Source organism: Lissotriton helveticus, chromosome 2_1 (genome assembly GCF_964261635.1).
Source record: "Lissotriton helveticus chromosome 2_1, aLisHel1.1, whole genome shotgun sequence".
Taxonomy (NCBI): Eukaryota; Metazoa; Chordata; class Amphibia; order Caudata; family Salamandridae; genus Lissotriton; species Lissotriton helveticus.
The window spans coordinates 2,112,209,257-2,112,227,721 of NC_136059.1; the positions used below are offsets into that span (position 1 = coordinate 2,112,209,257).

The following is an 18,465-nucleotide window of genomic DNA, read 5'->3' on the forward strand; positions in this document are numbered from 1 at the left end:
TCTTATAGTGATTATCATATTCAATTATTGATCTCCTATATCCATTCTATACAGAAAATAGTTATTTTTTGATTTTAGGCAATGACAGGCATAAATCTGTGTGAATGCAGTGCTTGTGAATAGCATTTCTGAATGCTTGTGTTTACATGTGCTGGCACATTAAAGCGAGGGCAGTTGGCTTTGAAGCGACCTCTGACCCTGCTCGCAGGCAGGTCGCTCCCCACGCCACCACACGGCCGCCAGCTGCCTCGTACCTGCTCCCTGCCACCCGCCTGTTTTCCCGTTGTTTCCCGCTACTTCCCGCCGCTGCGTCCCTGCGGCCCCACCCCCCTGCTCCCGATTGGACACCTCGCTCCCGCCTCTCAGCTGCTCCTCCCTCCATATCCCCCTCTTATGGAGGCCGCGCCAAAGGCGCGCTAAAGCCAAGCAATTTGGGCCCGTCCGCGCCTGGACCGCGCCCAGAGCCAGAACCCCTGGACCCCGCGAACGCCACAACACCAGACTCCGCTACGACGCCAGCACCCTCTACGCGCTCAACGCCGGCCGAAACCACACCTGCTTCCAACCCGCCCCAAATCGGACTCACTGACCTTTCTCCTGCCACACCTGCAGCTTCACCTGCGACAGAGCCACCCAAACCTCCTAGGACTGCACCCAATCACCTCCGCTGCATACTCCTCAACACCCGCTCCGCACGCAAACACGCCGTCGAGCTCTGGGATCTGCTCGACACCTCCGCTCCAGACGTGGCCTTCCTGACCAAGACCTGTTGGAACGACTCCTCGGCACCTGACATCGCCATAGCCATCCCAGACGGCTACAAGATCACCCACAGGGATCGCGCCAACGGAATCGGAGGAGGAATAGCCATCGTCCACAAGTCCACCCTCAAGGTCGCCACCCACACAGACGACACCCTCAACACTGCCGAACATCTGCACTTCCGGATCCACACCGACCCCAACACCACCCTCAGAGGAACACTCATCTACAGACCCCCCGGACCCCGAGCTCAATTCAGCAACTCCATCGCCGACCTCGCCAGCACCCACGCACTCGCCTCCACGGACTACATCCTCCTCGGGGACCTGAATTTCTACCTCGAGAATAACGACGACACCAACTCCGCCACCCTGATCGACAACCTCGCCAACCTCAGCCACCCACGCCACTGGCCACATGCTGGACCCAGTCTTCTCCACAGGCACCCACGTCACCTTCGACCACACCACCGAACTCCACTGGACCGACCACTGCTGCATCCATTTCACCTTCAATAAACAAACAACGCACCACCGCACCCAACAGCTACCTCGCCGCTGCTGGAGCAAAGTCACCGTAGACCAGCTGATCACCACCCTCGCCCAAACCCCACCCACCGACCCCACCAACCCAGACACCGCAGCCCACAACCTCAGACAGTGGATCGATGACTGCGCCAACACCCTCGCCCCACTCAAGAAACCCTCCAACAACCACGCCAGCAAGAGAGCCACCTGTTTCATGGACGAGCTGCAGACCTCCAAACACGCATGCCGGAAACTGGAGAAGATATGGCTCCACGAACGCACTCCGGACAGCCACGCATCCCACAAGGACGCCACCCGCAGACATCACCACCTCATCAGATTAGCCAAGAGATCCTCCATCAAAGACCGCCTGGATAACAACGCACACGACAGCAAAGAGCTTTTCAGCATCGTAAAGGAACTCTCCAACCCCAGCGCCAACGACATACCGCCCTCACAAGAACTGTGCAACTCACTGGCCATCTTCTTCCACCGCAAGATCGCTGACATCCATGACAGCTTCAACACCATGACCGCCTGGACTACGCCAGACCCCACCTCTCCTGTGAACACCACCAGCGCCAACCGCCTCACCTCCTGGTCCAACATCGACGACGACGAGACTCGCAGGGTCATAAACTCCATCCACTCAGGATCTCCGTCAGACCCGTGCACACACCACGTATTCAACAAAGCAGGCGCTGCCATTGCACCCAAACTACGGAAGGTCATCAACATCTCCTTCTGAACAGTGACATTCCAGGAAAGCTGGAAACACGCCGAAATCAGCGCCCTCCTCAAAAAGCCCAAGGGGGACTTCAAGAACTTCCGGCCCATCTCCCTGCTCCTGTTCCCAGCGAAGGTAATCGAGAAAATCGTCAACATGCAACTGGCCCACCACCTGGAAGACAACAACATCTTGGACCCATCCCAGTCCGGGTTCAGACGAAACCACAGCACTGAGACAGCCCTCATCGCTGCCACAAACGACACCAGGCGCCAACTAGACAACGGCGAAACATCAGCCCTTATCCTCCTGGACCTGTCAGCCGCCTTCGACACGGTCTGCCATCGCACTCTAAAGACACGCCTCCTAGAAGTTGGACTCCAAGAGAAGGCCCTTGACTGGACCACGTCCTTCCTCTCCGGCAGAACCCAGAGCGTCTGTCTCCCGCCCTTCTGATCCGAAGCCACTGACATCATATGCGGCGTCCCCCAGGGCTCATCCCTCAGCCAGACGCTGTTCAATGTCTACATGGCCCCCCTCGCACAAGTGGCCTGCCAACACGACCTTAATATCATCTCCTATGCTGACGACACCCAGCTCATCCTCTCCCTCACCAAGGACCCGCACACCGCCAAAACCAACCTCCACGAGGGAACGAAAGCCGTCGCCGACTGGATGAGGAACAGCTGTCTGAAGCTGAACTCGGACAAGACGGAGGTACTCCTCCTCGGACCCACCCCCTCAGCCTGGGACGACTCCTGGTGGCCGACCACACTGGGAACATCACTGACACCCACCGACGATGCACGCAACCTAGGATTCATCCTCGACTCCTCCCTCTCCATGTCTAAACAGGTCAACGCCGTCTCCTCCTCCTGCTACAACACCCTCTGCATGCTCCGCAGGATCTACAAGTAGATCCCGACCGAAACAAGAAGAACGGTGACACAGGCCCTTGTCAGCAGCAGACTGGACTACGGCAACGCACTCTACGCAGGAATCCCAGCCAAACACCTACGATGACTACATCGCATCCAAATCGCCTCCGCCCGACTGATCGTCAACGTCGCCCGCCGCAGCCACATCACCCCCCACCTGAGAGACCTACACTGGCTCCCGTCGACAAAAGGATCACCTTCAAGCTCCTCACCCACGCACACAAAGCACTCCACAACGCCGGACCAGCCTACCTGAACAGCAGACTCAACTTCTACACCCCCACCCACCAGCTCCGCTCCGCCAGCCTCGCCCTCGCGGCTGTGCCCCGCATCCAACGAACAACCTCCGGAGGCAGATCTTTCTCCACCTACGGCAGACCCAAGACCTACTCGCCTTCAGAAGACTCCTCAAGACCTGGCTCTTCAAGCAGTACCCCCCCCTCCCCTCAGCGCCTTGAGACTCTTGCGTGTAATTAGCGGCTTTACAAGTACTCTTGATTGATTGATTGATTGATTGATTTCCCAGCATTTGTTTACAGGAGGCATTGCCTAGGTTAAGATCACATACATGCTAAATGGAATCATGTGAGTAATACAATTTTAAATCAAACCATTCTTTACAGTAAGAATGATCCATAAGCAAGAATATCCTTTTTTTATTTCATTATCGATGTTTTCAACACCTGTTCATATTCAAGAACAACAACACATTTTGTTATGAAACAGAAAAGACATGAACAGTTGTGCAGACTAGCACTATAAATGGAGTCAAACACCACCAGTGTCTAAACCAAGGGTCTCCTATCTTTTCTGTAATGAGAGCTACTTCTGATCAGTGAAAATCGCTGTGAGCCATTGAAGGTCAAGTTACTGACGCATTGTTACCAGACACCCCTCGCCCAGGTTCATTGACTTTAAACCGGATGTTCTTGGAGCCTGATACTATGGTTTGAACAACATACTGTGACTAAGGGTGCTATGAAAGGACTGCCATGTGTGTCTGTGGGGATATATGAACGTGTGTGAATAAATGGGATATGTCTGTATGGGAGTTGAAGAGCCTTTGCCATATGTACTTGTGGCACAGGACATACCTTTTACCATATGTGTTACCATCACGCGTACAAGACAAACATACTTTTTTTTTTTCCAAATGGGTGAAATTTAAAGTGCAGAAAACTGTTCTGCCAAAATGTTTATAATAAGGAAAAACTATTCTGCACTTTAAATGTATTCCATTTAAAAAAATGGCTGTATTTTTCTGTTATAAATATGGCATTGTGTCTACCAGCCACTGGGAGTAAGATGCATGCTGTTTGTAAATGTGACACTTTGAAAAGGGAGAAAAGTGAAGAGTTAACTTAATCATTAAGTAACTCCCTGCTACCCCATGTCAACTGGAGAATGTGAATCACAATGTTGAGATTCTCTCCTGCTGGCTTAATATCGCGTTGGATAAGATAATACCCATCGTTCGCAAAACAGTAAAAAGGAAATTGTCCCAACCCTGGTATAATGAGAATCTGAGACTGTCAAGACAGGCATGTCGTCGACGGGAACAAAGATGGAGAAAAAACTATGGGGCAGGTGAGAAAATCCCATATAAAATCAAACTTGTAAGGCATCAAAAAGATATCATAGAAGCCAAAACAGAATACTTCACTAAGCACATAAAATATGCTTGCGACACTGATAAAACCCTTTTTTCGGTTATTAATAAGTTGGTCAAACCCAATAAGGCTAGTCATACGGAATCAAATCAAGACTTTTTTGATCTACTGGCCAATTTGTTTCAGGAGAAGGTGGTCAACATCTTTGACAAATTGCGAGTATCAACACTCAGATTAAACATACATCCAATACTAAGAAGATTAAACATACATCCAATACTAAGAAAAACATAAATAGCCTTCTTGAATTTAGGAATCCCTCGGAAGACCAACTAAAAGACCTTATCCTGTCAATTAAGTCTGGCTCCCCCTACGACCCCTGCCCGAGTAGATGAATGCATCTGATACCCAACCAATTGAAAGTGTATTTGGGGCAAACTTTTATCAAAGTGTTTTCCAGCTGAATTTTTCCCGCCCCATGGAAACGTACCTCAATTCTCCCACTCTTTAAAAAGGCAACCTGGACAGCACTAAACCCTGCAATTATCACTCCATTGAAAGACTCCCTTTTGCCGCCAAATGCATTGAAAAATTAATGAACAAGCAAATCACAGAACACATTGAAACAAATTCATTGCTAGATGAAACACAACATGGCTTCAGGAAGTATCATAAAACTGAATCTGCCCTAATAACAGCAACTGAGGATATCTGTGTAATTCTTGATGGAGGTTGATCGGCTGCACTGGTGCTGCTTGCCCTCTCGGAGGCCTTCGATACGGTCAGCCATGAGATCCTGGCTGACCGTCTTCAGGAGGCAGGAATAAAAGGCACAGCATTTGAGCTTCTAAAATCATTCTTAACAGATCGACAGCAAAATGTGTATCAATGGGGTCAGCAATTTCCAAGCAGTTCTCCCTACCATGTGGAGTTCCTCAGAGTTCATCCCTGAGCCCCACACTTTTTAACCTATATGTAGTGCCACTAGCCCTGATAATAAGAGGCAGGTTTTGCTTTAGCTTCTTATGCTGTCAACACACGAATTGAGGTGTCTCTGACAAATGGAGAAAAGAACTCGCGAGAGGCTTTTAGTGCGTGTATGAAGAATGTGAGTGACTGTATGGATAGAAACGTTCTGAAGTTGAATGCATCAAAAACAGAGGTTATCATCTTTGGTAACAAACCCTCCCTCTGGACGCAGGACTAGATTCGCTGCCCACACCCTCTACCAAAACAATGGACTTGGGCATCATCATAGACAAAGAACTCCAATTCAAAGAACAAATCAGCAAAGTCACATCGTTTTCCTTTTGTGCCATAAGACTAATTAATTCAATTAAAAAATACATCCCAGGGGAACTCTTAAAAACAGTTACCCTGGCTTTGGTCCTCTCACGTATAGATTACTGCAATAGCCTTTATCTCACCATCAACTCAGGTCTGGTCAACAGGCTCCAGATCGTACAAAATGCAGCAGCACGTCTCATTTCAAAGATCCCCAAAAATGTATCAGCAAGAGAAGCTAAAAAAAAAACTGCACTGACTACCGGTTAGGCAGAGATGTAAGTTCAAACTCCTCTGTCTGGCTTTTAAATCTTTACACGATTAAGGGCCAGTACAGTACAGGAACAAACTACAGTGGTATGTCCCTTACAGAACCTTACGGTCAGGAATGGCCAGGAACATGGTAGTTATCCCCTTCAAGAAGGCCACCTGGGGAGGTAGTAGCCTCTTCAGATCAACAGCAATGCTTTGGAACAAACTACCTATCACCCTAAAGACAGCTTCATCCCTGCTGAGTTTCAGGAAAAGCTTGAAAATGTGGCTATTTACACAGACTGCCTGAATTAAGTAATCCTTTCCTCTGCCTGTAGCCAGCACTAATGTCCCTTCTGTCCTCAGTCATTATAGTGCCAAGACGCCTTTGGGCAGTAGCTGTGCTTTATAAATCCCATTTCAATTCAACTCTTTACATTTTAATTTTGTCTCATTTAAAAGCATTCAGAAACATAATTTTGTTCTCATGCTCCACTATTGAGTTGGGAACGACATTTAATTTAGAGTTTAATTCCTCAGTGCTTCAGTTCCTAACCTCTGGGACCCACATGAGTCATAAATCTGAGTGGAGCACTGATCAGTCTCAGGCTCTTCTATCTGCAGCATGATGATAATGAAATATAAACATAGCCTTTCCTTAACTTTTAAAAGAAAAACACAATGCTCATTTATTGCAGTTCTTAGTTGAAAATGTCTTCAAGGCTGGGAGCTACTCTGAAGGCTTCAGGAGCTACTGTGAAAGCTTCTGGAGCTACTCCGAAAGCTTCTGGAGCTACTAGTAGCTTGCGATCGACTGGTTGGAGAAATAGTACTCATAAGCTTTCAACCGATGCACTGATCACTCGATAATTCTCCACTAATGCAAACACATCCTCAAGTAAGGGCTCACCCTCTTCGGTTTCTCACCCCTTCTCCATCAACAAGAAACCCAGCGTAAAGTGCAGTAACCAGTAGCATATGAACAGTGTAACAAGGATAGGTGTAACTGCAGCAATCGGAAGATAACTTGAGTCAGGTGATGGGATCAGTGTGTAAACTGTTCCAGCAAGTTCCCCATTAGCATGCTGAGGGATCAACATGAAATGTCCCCGCCCCCCGTATTGCCTCAAATTGCAGTAATCTATCATTCACGTTGTAAATCATCCTGCGTCCAACATGTCCCTGTTAGAACTGGCTATTTCTGGTAGGCTAAGGCTGACGCCAAAGCCAGGCAGAAACCACCATTCTAATCAGGGCAAGGAAGTCACACGCCAAGATAACCCCTGCTCACCCCCTTGGTAGCTTGGCACGAGCAGTAAGGCTAAACTCGGAGGCAATGTGTAAAGTATTTGCGCCAGCACACAACAGCAACAACATCCTAGGCACACCACAAAAAGGAACTCCACACAAGGTTATATAAAAATAACTTCTGTAATGTCAAAACATATCAGATAGAATCACACATGTACATTGTGCCAACTGGCACGGGCAATATTCACAAGGGATTATTCACAAGACAGCGCCACATGGGCCACTTTCATAATCAACACTTTGTGGAAATAGAAATACTGTCAGAAATTAGAATAAAAGGATATAAAATCACTGTAGCACAAAAAAAGTTATAAATCACAACCAGTATCTACTGGTAACAGGTAAGTACCCCCTACGCAACCCTAACCTCCTTAGGAGAATGTCACGCAGGGGACCAGGACCTCACTAGGACCACCTGTACTAAAAAGAACAACCACATAAGTATCACACAGCATTTAGGGGTATAAGCACAACACATTAGACATGATGCATGAAAACACATTCAGCGGTGTAGTAAAGGGAAACACATGATGCCTAGAAACATTCAGAGGTGTACGGACAACCATCTAAGTATCACACAGCGTTTAGGGGTCTAGGACAGAACACATTACCCATGATGCATAAATATACATTCAGAGGAGTAGTAAAGGGAAACACATGATGCATAAACCTACACATTCAGCGGTGTTAAGAACAAAGCACATGATGCATCACAAACACATTCAGAGGTGCAGCGCTAGGAGACACATGACGCCTAAAACATTCAGAGGTGCAGCGCAGGGAAAGAAAGACACAACTCAATAGCGCAAAGACACATGATACCTGAAACATTCAGAGGTGCAAGGAAAAACCACACAATTGCGCCAAACCTAACATAAGCCACCACCTGTGGCAGCCCCTAGGCCAACTGGCCTTGTAGGACGCCCTGTGTCTCAATGTCAGGGGCCTAAACGGTGCAGGTGCCCACTACTTGCTGGGCACCTGGGAACAGTCACAAGACCTAAGCGGTGCAGCTGCCCACTAATTGCTGGGCAGCTGGACATCAACAAAACTGCGCCAGGGCCCTCACTGACCCTTAGGCGCAAACTGCGCCACTGCTGGAGCCACACAGGCTCTGAACTGCGCACTTGGAGCCACACAGGATCTTAAACAATTATAGGCCCCTGGAGCCCTCAGGCTCTGAAAACAATGGTGACCCCTAGAGCCTCACTGGACTCTAAACCTAGCACTCGCAGGCAGGAGGGGGCGGGCACCGGCAATGTGCCCCGGCGCCCCCTCTAACTAAAAACAATGGCCCCAGAGCATTCTCAGGGTTCTCCAAACGTTGGGGCAACCCACTGCCAACCGGGGCCGCCCTTGAAGCCCTCGTGGCTTCACACTGACCATAAGCGCGAGCTCGCGCAACTGGGGGGGGGGGGGGGGGCGGACACCGACAATGTGTCCCGGCGCCCCTCCCTTTCTTCTGCCTCACTCACCGGTTTGCCAGACGATCAGCGGCTCTCCTCACTCGGGGCTCTCCCTCCATTCGGGGAGCCTCGCGCCGGACTTCTCTCTCTCTCTCCGGGGCTCCCTCAGCACACGGGAGCCCCAGCAGCAAGCCACGCTTCCTCCTCTCTTCCCGGGGCTCCCTCCTCCTCACGGGAGCCCCGTGAGCACCATCACCACTCTCCGCCTCTTCTTCTCCTCCTGGCCGGGGTACCGGCCAATCAGTGCGCGGCGGCAGGGACTTCCTCCGAAAACCGGAAGTCCCGCCCCGCTTCAGGCCCTGCGATGCCTGACTCCCTGATGGCGGCGCGAGAGGGCCTGGGCGGTGATTTCAAGGGCCAAAATGAGGGGTGGGCACCCTCTGTATCACAAATAAAAGCAGAAACGGGGTGAGCACCCGTTAATTAATTAAATAAACGGGGTGGCACCCGTAAAATAAACATAACACGAATCGGGCGCCAAGCAGGGTAGGCACCTGCCAAACCTCACGCAAAATGCGTGATAGCGACACGCTCGCTATGGGTCAAAAATAAAGCGCTCTCCCAGCGCTATAAGCACTAAAGCAGCCCCCATGAGTGAAGGGGGCAGGAGAGCCAGGCAAAGGGGTCCCCAAAAGTCCTGGGCAGCAAAGTCCAGTAAAAAGTCCTTCAGGTGTCCAGCCAGGGGCTGGGCAAGGCCCAGGGATTCCCCCGGGCCCAAGCAGCAGCACGCCCCTGGCAGATTCAAGTTAGAAACAAGAACATTTTGGAAGGGGACACAGCCCCTTCTTATACAGAAAAAAGTCTTTGAAGTCTTTGTGTAGGCAGTGTGAGAACCAGCTAGAACTGGTTATAGGGAAGTCCTTCCAGTATCAGGGACAGAGGTGACAGTCGCCCAGCGGGGAGGTGGGGCCAGCAGCCCCTGTCACACTCAAACCAGACAGTCAATCCACAAGCAGGCCCAGGCACTCCTGGGCCAGGCTCACCAGCCAATCACACGCCAACAGACTCACTACACAATTATGCCAACTTCTAAAAGTGGCACTTCTAGACTAGACACAACCATGCCGCATACACCATTACGCAGCATTCAATCTCACGAGTTCACACATATCAAACTCGACCCTGCACTCCCCACACATCAGGAACTACCATGGGCATACACATTCCCCATTATTCCTATGGGAGGGCAGGTCACTCACCACACATACACAGAGAGCTCACGCACTTTACACTGTACCACAGTGAAAAAGTGCGCCGAGGCCTAAAATCACCAACCCAGGTTTCAGAAACAGGCTAGAAAAAGCAAAAAGTTTCGGGGTGAACCTGCCAAAAGGGCCAGGTCCAACAGTCCCCCAACCACATTTGAGGAGTAGGGACTTTATCGATATTGCATAGATGAAATACACTAATCTACGTAGCCCTTAGTGCTGTGGACACCTATCTGAATAGGAGGCAGGCAAGTTTGCATAATTCTAAACTATCTTACAATAGTGCCAATCAGGGTGTCAGCTTCTGCGGTGTGGGCAGTGTGAGAGACGTGATTCTGCACTTCACTCCAGTACATCTGTATCAACGTGCATTCCCAGCGCATGTGTACTTTATCACTACCTACCATTCAGCAGAACCTTCACCTGAAAGGCAGCCTACGTTTCGCTTTGTGCAATTTATCTTGCGACCTTTGCCAACTGTGAAGAACTTTAAAGACTGACTACGCATCACTGCTTGAGACTGCTTTTTGCACATTACATACTGCTATTTGGACAAATTGCTGGGGGGAATCAGATGTTTTTAGAATTTTAAGTGCTTTTTGTAAACATATTGTACCTAACACTAGAGGGCTTGTGTTTTTTGGCCCTTTGGGTGTGCCATAATTTCCACGTCCACGCCTTTTAGAGCGAAACGTTTGTGTCGGCCATCTTGGTGAGCGCTCTAGTCTTCCTCCTAAGAAAACTACATAAGGACGGGGCTAGCCTGTCTGTGCCCATCCGCACACTGATCGTGCACAGCGCTAGCCACGCTACCCTTCTATTCCAAGGGCTTTGGCGTCCCCGTCCCCCCCCCCCACCCTGCTCCCTTCCTTCCTCTACTTCCTCCAGGATTCAATACACTGGAGTAAAGGTCTTCAATCTGTGGGGCGCTCCCACTAAGGGGGCCGTGGAGTCCTGAGAAGGGGGTCGCGCTCTTCGGTTGCTAAAAGAAAAGGTTCCAGACAGGGCAGTTAAAATGCCTTCCCTGGAGCGTAATTCTGGGACTCTCCTGTGCTGGGAACCCGAAGCCAGGCAGACAGCTAAACACACCTTTTTACCAGTGTTGCTCACTTGAAAGAAATGCAAATGTACACTGTTGGAACCGGAGGTCTCTGGTTGGCACCTGTGACCAGCAGGGACCCTCACTTCCAGTCAGGGCAAGGGAACTACTCCTTCGGATAACCCCTGCTCACCCTATAGGTAGTGTGGCGCGAGCTGACAAGGCTAATCCTCAGGGCGATAGTAAGTTAAGCAATTATGATCACACACAGTAAACCCACTGACCCACCACAAATGGACACCAGTCGTATGGTTGTATAAAAAATACGTATACTTTATATAAAAGATAGATTCAAGCAGGATTATCACAAGACCATATAACGTTTAGCGATTTGAGGCCACCAGATTACGATAGGCAATTTAGTCTTTAAATGTTCGTTGTTCAGCAAGGTACGATGACAGGGAAATAAGAACGTTGCGGACCCTGGATCCGATATGAACTCGAGACGGAGTTCAAGTGTACCTTGCTTGTGGAAGTCCGAGGCGTTTCAGGCGCGGCTACTGGTGAGGGCGGACCCGGGAAGAGGCCGACGGTTCTCCAGAGGATCACTCCGGCTCGGTCCCCCTCGAGGAGCGAGGCGGGGGAGCAGGACTGTGGAGGGTTGCGGCGATCCGGGGTCGATGCAGCTCGCGGGGCGAGGCGCCGTTCAGGCCTGCGGGACGTACTACTTCTTAGCATGCCGGGTCGTACTCTTGGATCTGTGAGGGGCGTCGCGTTCTCGGGCAGACGGGTGCAGCACCAGGCTTCCGGTACCACTGTACGGGGAGGCCTTTCTTGAGGTGCGGCACGAGCCTTGGTATGCAGGAGGCAAAGCGAGACAGTTGGGTACGTTACGACGTACGGACCGCCGAGGCTATGGAATGCGCTCCGTGCAGATTCCGGCTGGAGAAGATGAGAGGCGCACAAAGCGCTCCGTTAGTGGCGAGGTGACAGGAGAGCGAGCGGCCCGGCACTGAAGTGGACAGCGACTCTGGGATGAGTGGGGCTCTCTGCGGCGGGGCGACCAGGCTCCGAGCTGTCACGACCTGGGAGGAGGCGAAGGCACCCGAGTCAAAACTCTGGCGAGGGAATAAGAACTAAAGCCCAACATCAGACGGGCACAAGCAGAATAGAACCCAATGGTCCTTGGGTTCCGTTCAGGGGGCAACCTCTTGATCAAGCCCTTGGAGATCGTTTCAGGCACAAGTCTACAAAGTCCTCTCTGGTCCTTTCCTCTTCGTTCTCAGCAAGGCACCACTGCAGGCCAGTCTTACAGGATACAGACTGGTTTCCTTCCTTCAGCTTCTCTTGGCCCTTCTAGTCAGGCAGAGGTTCGTCGTGGTCAAAACTGGATCTGATTTGTAAGGAGCGGAGCTCCTATATTTATACAGCAATTCTTTTGTCTTTGCAAGCCAGGGGGCCTGAGCCTAGTTCAACCCGGTTTTGGAGTACTCTGTTGACAGGACGCTGCCGTCTTCTTTCAGGGCGCAGGGCAGAGACATCAGACGCTCCGCAGGAGGTGGAGCCAGCATTGTGGTGGTGGAGCACAACCCTATTTAGAGTCAAGGACTACTCTGCCCGCCCATCCTGGAGTAAGCACCCTATTCACCACCTGGAGCCCCCGACTGTCCCCGGGAATCTCCCAGCCCTGTCACTCGCACAAACCCAGACAGCAGATACACATCCTGGCAGAGGCGGGCTGAAACAGTTAGGCCAGCAAAGGCTAACTTTCTAAAAGTAGCATTTGCAAACACAGGATAATAAAATAAACCTTACTAAAGGAAGTATTTTATTATTCTGAGTTCAGGCATACTAAACTCGACGTGCTACCGTGTTCCCTGAGCCTGCCGGGACTATAGCGTGGAATAGTTCCGGCAGCCCATCTTGGCCTAAGAGAACAGGTAGCCCTTCAATAGTGAAGAACGTAAAGGGCGATAATTCACTACTAGGACATGCCACACTCTAGGCTTGTGCTACCTTACGCTTACAATGCAGCCTGCCCGTAGGCCTACCATAGGGGTGACTGATATGAAGGTTAGGGAAGGTTCAGGGACTGGCAAGTGTGGGCACTTGCGCAGTCAGCGTGACAGTAAGAGACAGTACGCGGGTCTGCAATGGCGGACCAGAGACACATCTTACGAGGCCGCTTCTGTGGGTGGCGCAACCAGCGCTGCAGGCCCACTAGCAGCATTTGTATCTACAAGCCCCGGCACTCCTCGTGCACCTTACTGGGGACTGACAGTAAACCAAGTAAGCCAATCGTGGAAATCAATTACATATACACTTCACATTGGGAGCACTTGCACTGCGGCACGGATTGGCCGTGGCGCAGTGCCCTGAGAATCGAATACCAGCAAAACATCTGAGGCACATCAGCAAAAAGTGGAAGGGAGACTCACGCCAAGGTGCCACGTCTAACACGTGTCCCCTCCAGCTGAAACGTGAGGAGAACTACCCTTCCCCAGGGAGTTCCTCATCACTAAGGCGGAAAAACCTTGACAGACCGTCAGCATTGGCGTGGTCTATGCCATACTCTGTAGAGAAATGGACCACCTCAACAGTTTCGGGTTCTCACCCCTCATTTGCATCAACCGTCTGAGGGGCCTGTGGTCTGTCTGAACTCGGAAGTGAGACCCAACCAAGTAGGGTCTTAGCTTCTTCAGGGTCCAGACCACAGCAAAAGCTTCTCGCTCAATCGTACTCCACTTCTGTTCCCGTGGAAGTAACCTCCGACTGATGAAGGCCACAGGTTGATCCCAGCCCTCATCAGTCGTCTGTGAAAGGATAGCCCCTATCCCATGCTCTGAAGCGTCTGTCTGCACTAAGAGCTCTTTGGAGAAATCAGGAGCACGGGCGCCGTGCACATGACCGTTTTAGGGTGTCAAATGCTACCTGACAGGCGTCAGTCCAGATCACTTTCCGGGGCTGCTTCTTCGAAGTCAGCTCTGTCAAGGGGGCAACGATGGTGCCGTATCCCTTGATGAACCTCCTGTAATACCAGGTGAGTCCGAGGAAGGCCCTCACCTCCGTTTGGGTCTTGGGGGCTTCCCAAGCCAGGATGGTCTGAATTTTGGGTTGAAGGGGCGCCACCTGGCCGCTCCCAACTTGGTGTCCCAAATACACCACCGAACCCTGCCCTATCTGGCACTTGCTTGCCTTGATCGTGAGGCCTTCCTTGCGCAGAGCCGCCAACACTTCCCACAGGTGTCGCAAGTGTTCTTCCCACGTACCGCTGAACACTGCGATGTCGTCCAGGTAGGCGGCACTGAACGCGTCCAGTCCAAACAACATCTGGTTGACCAACCTCTGGAAGGTGGCAGGGGTGTTTTTCATCCCGAAGGGCATGACCCGGAATTAGTAGTGCCCCTCTGGGGTTGAAAACGCTGACCTCTCTTTGGCCCCATCAGGTAAGGCGATCTGCCAGTACCCAGACGTTAAGTCAAACGTACTGAGGTACCGGGCAGCCCCCAACCGATCGATGAGCTCATCCGCTCTGGAGATGGGGTGTGCGTCAGTCTTCGTGACCGAATTGAGTCCTCGATAGTCCACACAGAACTGTAGTTCGCGTGTGGCTCCCGGCGTTGCAGCCTTTGGGACCAAGACCACTGGGCTGGCCCAAGGACTGCTGGAGGACTCAATCACCCCAAGAGCAAACATCTTCGAGACGTCCTCCTTGATGCAGGCTCGTACCCTGTCAGTCACACGGTAAGCCTTGTGCTTCACCGGCAAACTGTCTCCCGTGTCCACATCATGGACGCACCAATCTGTGACACCCGGAACCAGGGAGAACAAGTCAGAGAACTGCCCCAGCAGCTGGCGGCAATCACTCTGCTGCTCAGGGGTCAGGGAGGGTGAGAGGTTAACTCCATCCACTGACCCGTCTCGCTCGGAGGCCACCAAGAGGTCCGGAAGAGCCTCTGTCTCCTCCTCTATTCCGTCATCGGTTGCCAACAGCATGCCCACTTCGGACCTCTCCAAATGGGGCTTAAGGCGGGTAACGTGTAGGACCCTCAAAGGGTTCCTGGGAGTTTGCAAGTTCACCAGGTAGGTGACAGGACTCTTGCGCTCCACAACCTCGAATGGACCCGTCCACTTATCCTGAAGTGCACAGGGCTCCACTGGGGCCAAGACCCACACCTTTTGTCCAGGTTGAAGCTCCACCAGAGTGGCATTCTGGTCGTACCACCGCTTCATCTCTTCCTGGCTGGCTTCCAGGTTTGCCTCAGCAAGTTGCCTGAATCGCCTGGTCTGGTTTCGGAAGGCCAGCATGTAACTGTATACATTCTGGGGAGGTTTCCTGGGAGATTGCTCCCAGCCTTCCCTAACCAGACTCAGAGTTCCTCGGACTGGGTGACCGTACAGAAGCTCGAAGGGACTGAACCCGAGCGACTTCTGCGGCACCTCTCGGTACGCAAACAGTAGGCATGGTAAGCGGACGTCCCACTTACGCTTCATTGGTCCTTCTAGGCCCATGATCATGCCTTTCAAGGTTCGGTTGAATCTCTCAACCAACCCGTTTCCTTGGGGGTGGTAAGGGGTGGTGAACTTGTACGTTACACCACACTCTTTCCAAAGGGACTTCATATATTTTGATATGAAATTGGTGCCCCTGTCGGACACCACCTCTAGAGGGAATCCCACTCGTGAGAAAATTCCCATCAGTGCTCGTCCCACCACGGGGGCCGTCACTGTTCTCAGAGGGATGGCTTCAGGGTACCGGGTGGCATGGTCCACCAAGACCAGGATGAACCTGTTGCCCATGGCTGTCTTGGGGTCCAGAGGCCCCACAATGTCAATTCCCACTCGCTGGAATGGGGTACTGATGACGGGGAATGGTTGGAGGGGAGCCTTGTTCTTCCCTCTGCACTTACCACTTGCCTGGCAGGTCCTACAGTGAGCGTCTGAGCTCCTGTGCATTTGGGGCCAATACAAGTGGGCGACAAGCCTGTCATAGGTCTTGTCCATCCCCTAATGTCCTGCTAAAGACACATCGTGAGCCAAACCCAGTAGGAAGGCTCTGTACTTCTGGGGTACCACCAGCGCACGGGCTGACCCAGGTTCAGCAGCCTTAGGCTCTGAATACAGGAGATCGTTCTCCCAGTAGACCAACTGTTTTCCGGACTTAACACCATTGGCCTGGTCTGCAGCCTGCTGCCGCATACCCACGAGAGAAGGGCATTCTTTCTGCTCCCTGCAGAATTCCTCCCTGGAGGGGCCTCCTTCTTGCTGCCACTGGGTCAGCTCAGGCAGGTCTCCCAGTTCGGCGATCTGTTCCCCGGTAGGCTCCAGGGCATCCCCCTCGAGGTCTGCTTCCTTCTGGGCCGTGGGAACTTCGGGGGCCGGCTGTCCGCGCCTCCCGTGCCTTCTCTCTAAGGCTGGTTCCTGGGCCTCTCCTTCGAGCTCCAGGACTTCAACACCCCTACTGGCTGCCATGGACCGCGTGGTCACGCACGCCCAGTCGGGTAGACCCACCATCCGCAGATGAGTCGTTTTCTCCACCTTTCCCCAAGGGGAGTTCTCCAAATCAATCCCTAGCAGACCATCTACAGGCATGGAGGTCCTCACAGCGACTTGCAGAGTACCAGAGACCCCCCCCCACTCAAGGGGAACCTGAGCCATTGGACATTGACTCTCAGAATTGTCAGCATTGACAACCCTACAGTAGGCGTGCGGTACTACCTGCTCTTGAGACACCAGGTGCTGCCTCACTGCAGTCACACTGGCTCCTGTATCTCGAAGAGCCTCCGCCTTCTTACCGTTGATGGTCACTTCCTGCCCATTTTTCTTAGTGTTACTGGGTAGGTAGTTCTCGGGGACCATCTCACTGTCTCCTAGCGAGACTAGGGTCATCTGTACGGGATCCCCACCCATTTGGCCAGCTACTTCCTCCCCAAAATTAACACTAGCTATTTGCCGGGGTGGAGCACCAGTGGGTGCGGGTGTTGCGAACAAGCGACACTTAGGGTCAGAGGCAACGTGACCCAGGTCGCCACACCTAAAGCAGGTGATGGGCCCTTTTTGAACAGGTTTACCTATCGGGCCCCGGTCGGTTTCGGGGGTGGAGGAGGCTGAGAACCTTTCCCTTGGTTCCCTTGGGGATTACTTTGGGGGCCTTTGTGGAACCCTTTCTGTTTTCCCCTGTCCCCCCCCCCCACTCTTCTGCTGGGTACCCTGCCCATCTTTGGCTGAGTCTCCCACTGGACCCTTGTGGACCCAGGTGCTGAGCCAGCGGTCCGCTTCCTAAGCAAGCTTCCTCGGGTCGGACAGCTTGCTATCGATCAGGTGCTGGCGTAACTCAGGAAAACAATTAAGCGACAAGTGCTCCCATGCCATTAAATGAAGCAGCCCTTGAAAATCATTTACCTTGCTGCCCTTCACCCAACCATCCAGCGCTCTGCAGAAAAAGGTCACATACTCCACATACGTACCCCCTTGAATCTTCACACAATTACTAAACCGCTGTCGGTACGTTTCAGGGGTTAACCCAAATCGATTCATCAGGGCATCTTTCATGTGCGGGTAGAGTTGGACTCTTCAGAAGGAAGATCTAGCAGGGTATCCCGCCCCTCGGTCAGGAACCGTCCCCACAACCCCGCTCCCCAATCTCGCTCAGGGACCCGGTGGGAGGACATGGCTACCTCGTAGGCCCGGAACCACTGCCCTACGTCATTCCCCTTAAAATACTCCTTAACCACATCCTTCGGTACGTAGACCCTTGACTCTACCTGGGCTGGGGTTGTGCTGCCACAGGGAGCTGCGTCCAAGCTCTTTGCTTTCAGCTCCATTTCTTTAATCTCATGCTCTAGCTGGAGCTTCTTCTCCGCCATCGCCATCTGTCCTTTCAATCTGGCCATTTCCACCTCATGCGGTCTGGTTGCGGCCCTGTCCGCCAGCTCTTCTGACGACTGGCCTCCCTGCACCTCGACAAGGCTATTTGGTGGATCTACTACCACCCAATTTTCTGGTTCTCTCGACTCTTTCCAGGCTCTCAGTGCCTTGATGTTCTGGGTTTTGGTTTTGCACCCGACGTGGGTGACTAGGAACTTTACGCAGAGGGCTTTCACTTGCTCCATTTTGTATTTTTGAAGCCCTTCCCAGTCAACATCATCGATTCCAGAGATAACAGAGGGTGCTCTTTCGGGGAGTGAATCAGGCATGGTTTGGAGATTGGAGATCTCTCTGCCAGAACGTAAATCTGTGGCTTCGTTATAGGTCTGCTCTCACTACGTGGTGATCAGTAATTCACTGTACATGAATCATAAATGCAAATCCGAAATCCTCACCGCTGGTACCAATGTTGGA

At 51.9% G+C, this 18,465-nt stretch overlaps 1 protein-coding gene across 3 annotated transcripts in view; it reads left to right on the top strand.

Annotated features, from left to right (window-relative positions):
* CEP44 (centrosomal protein 44) overlaps nt 1–18,465 on the top strand; it is a 302,123-nt gene that overhangs the window by 177,013 nt on the left and 106,645 nt on the right. The window lies entirely within an intron of this gene.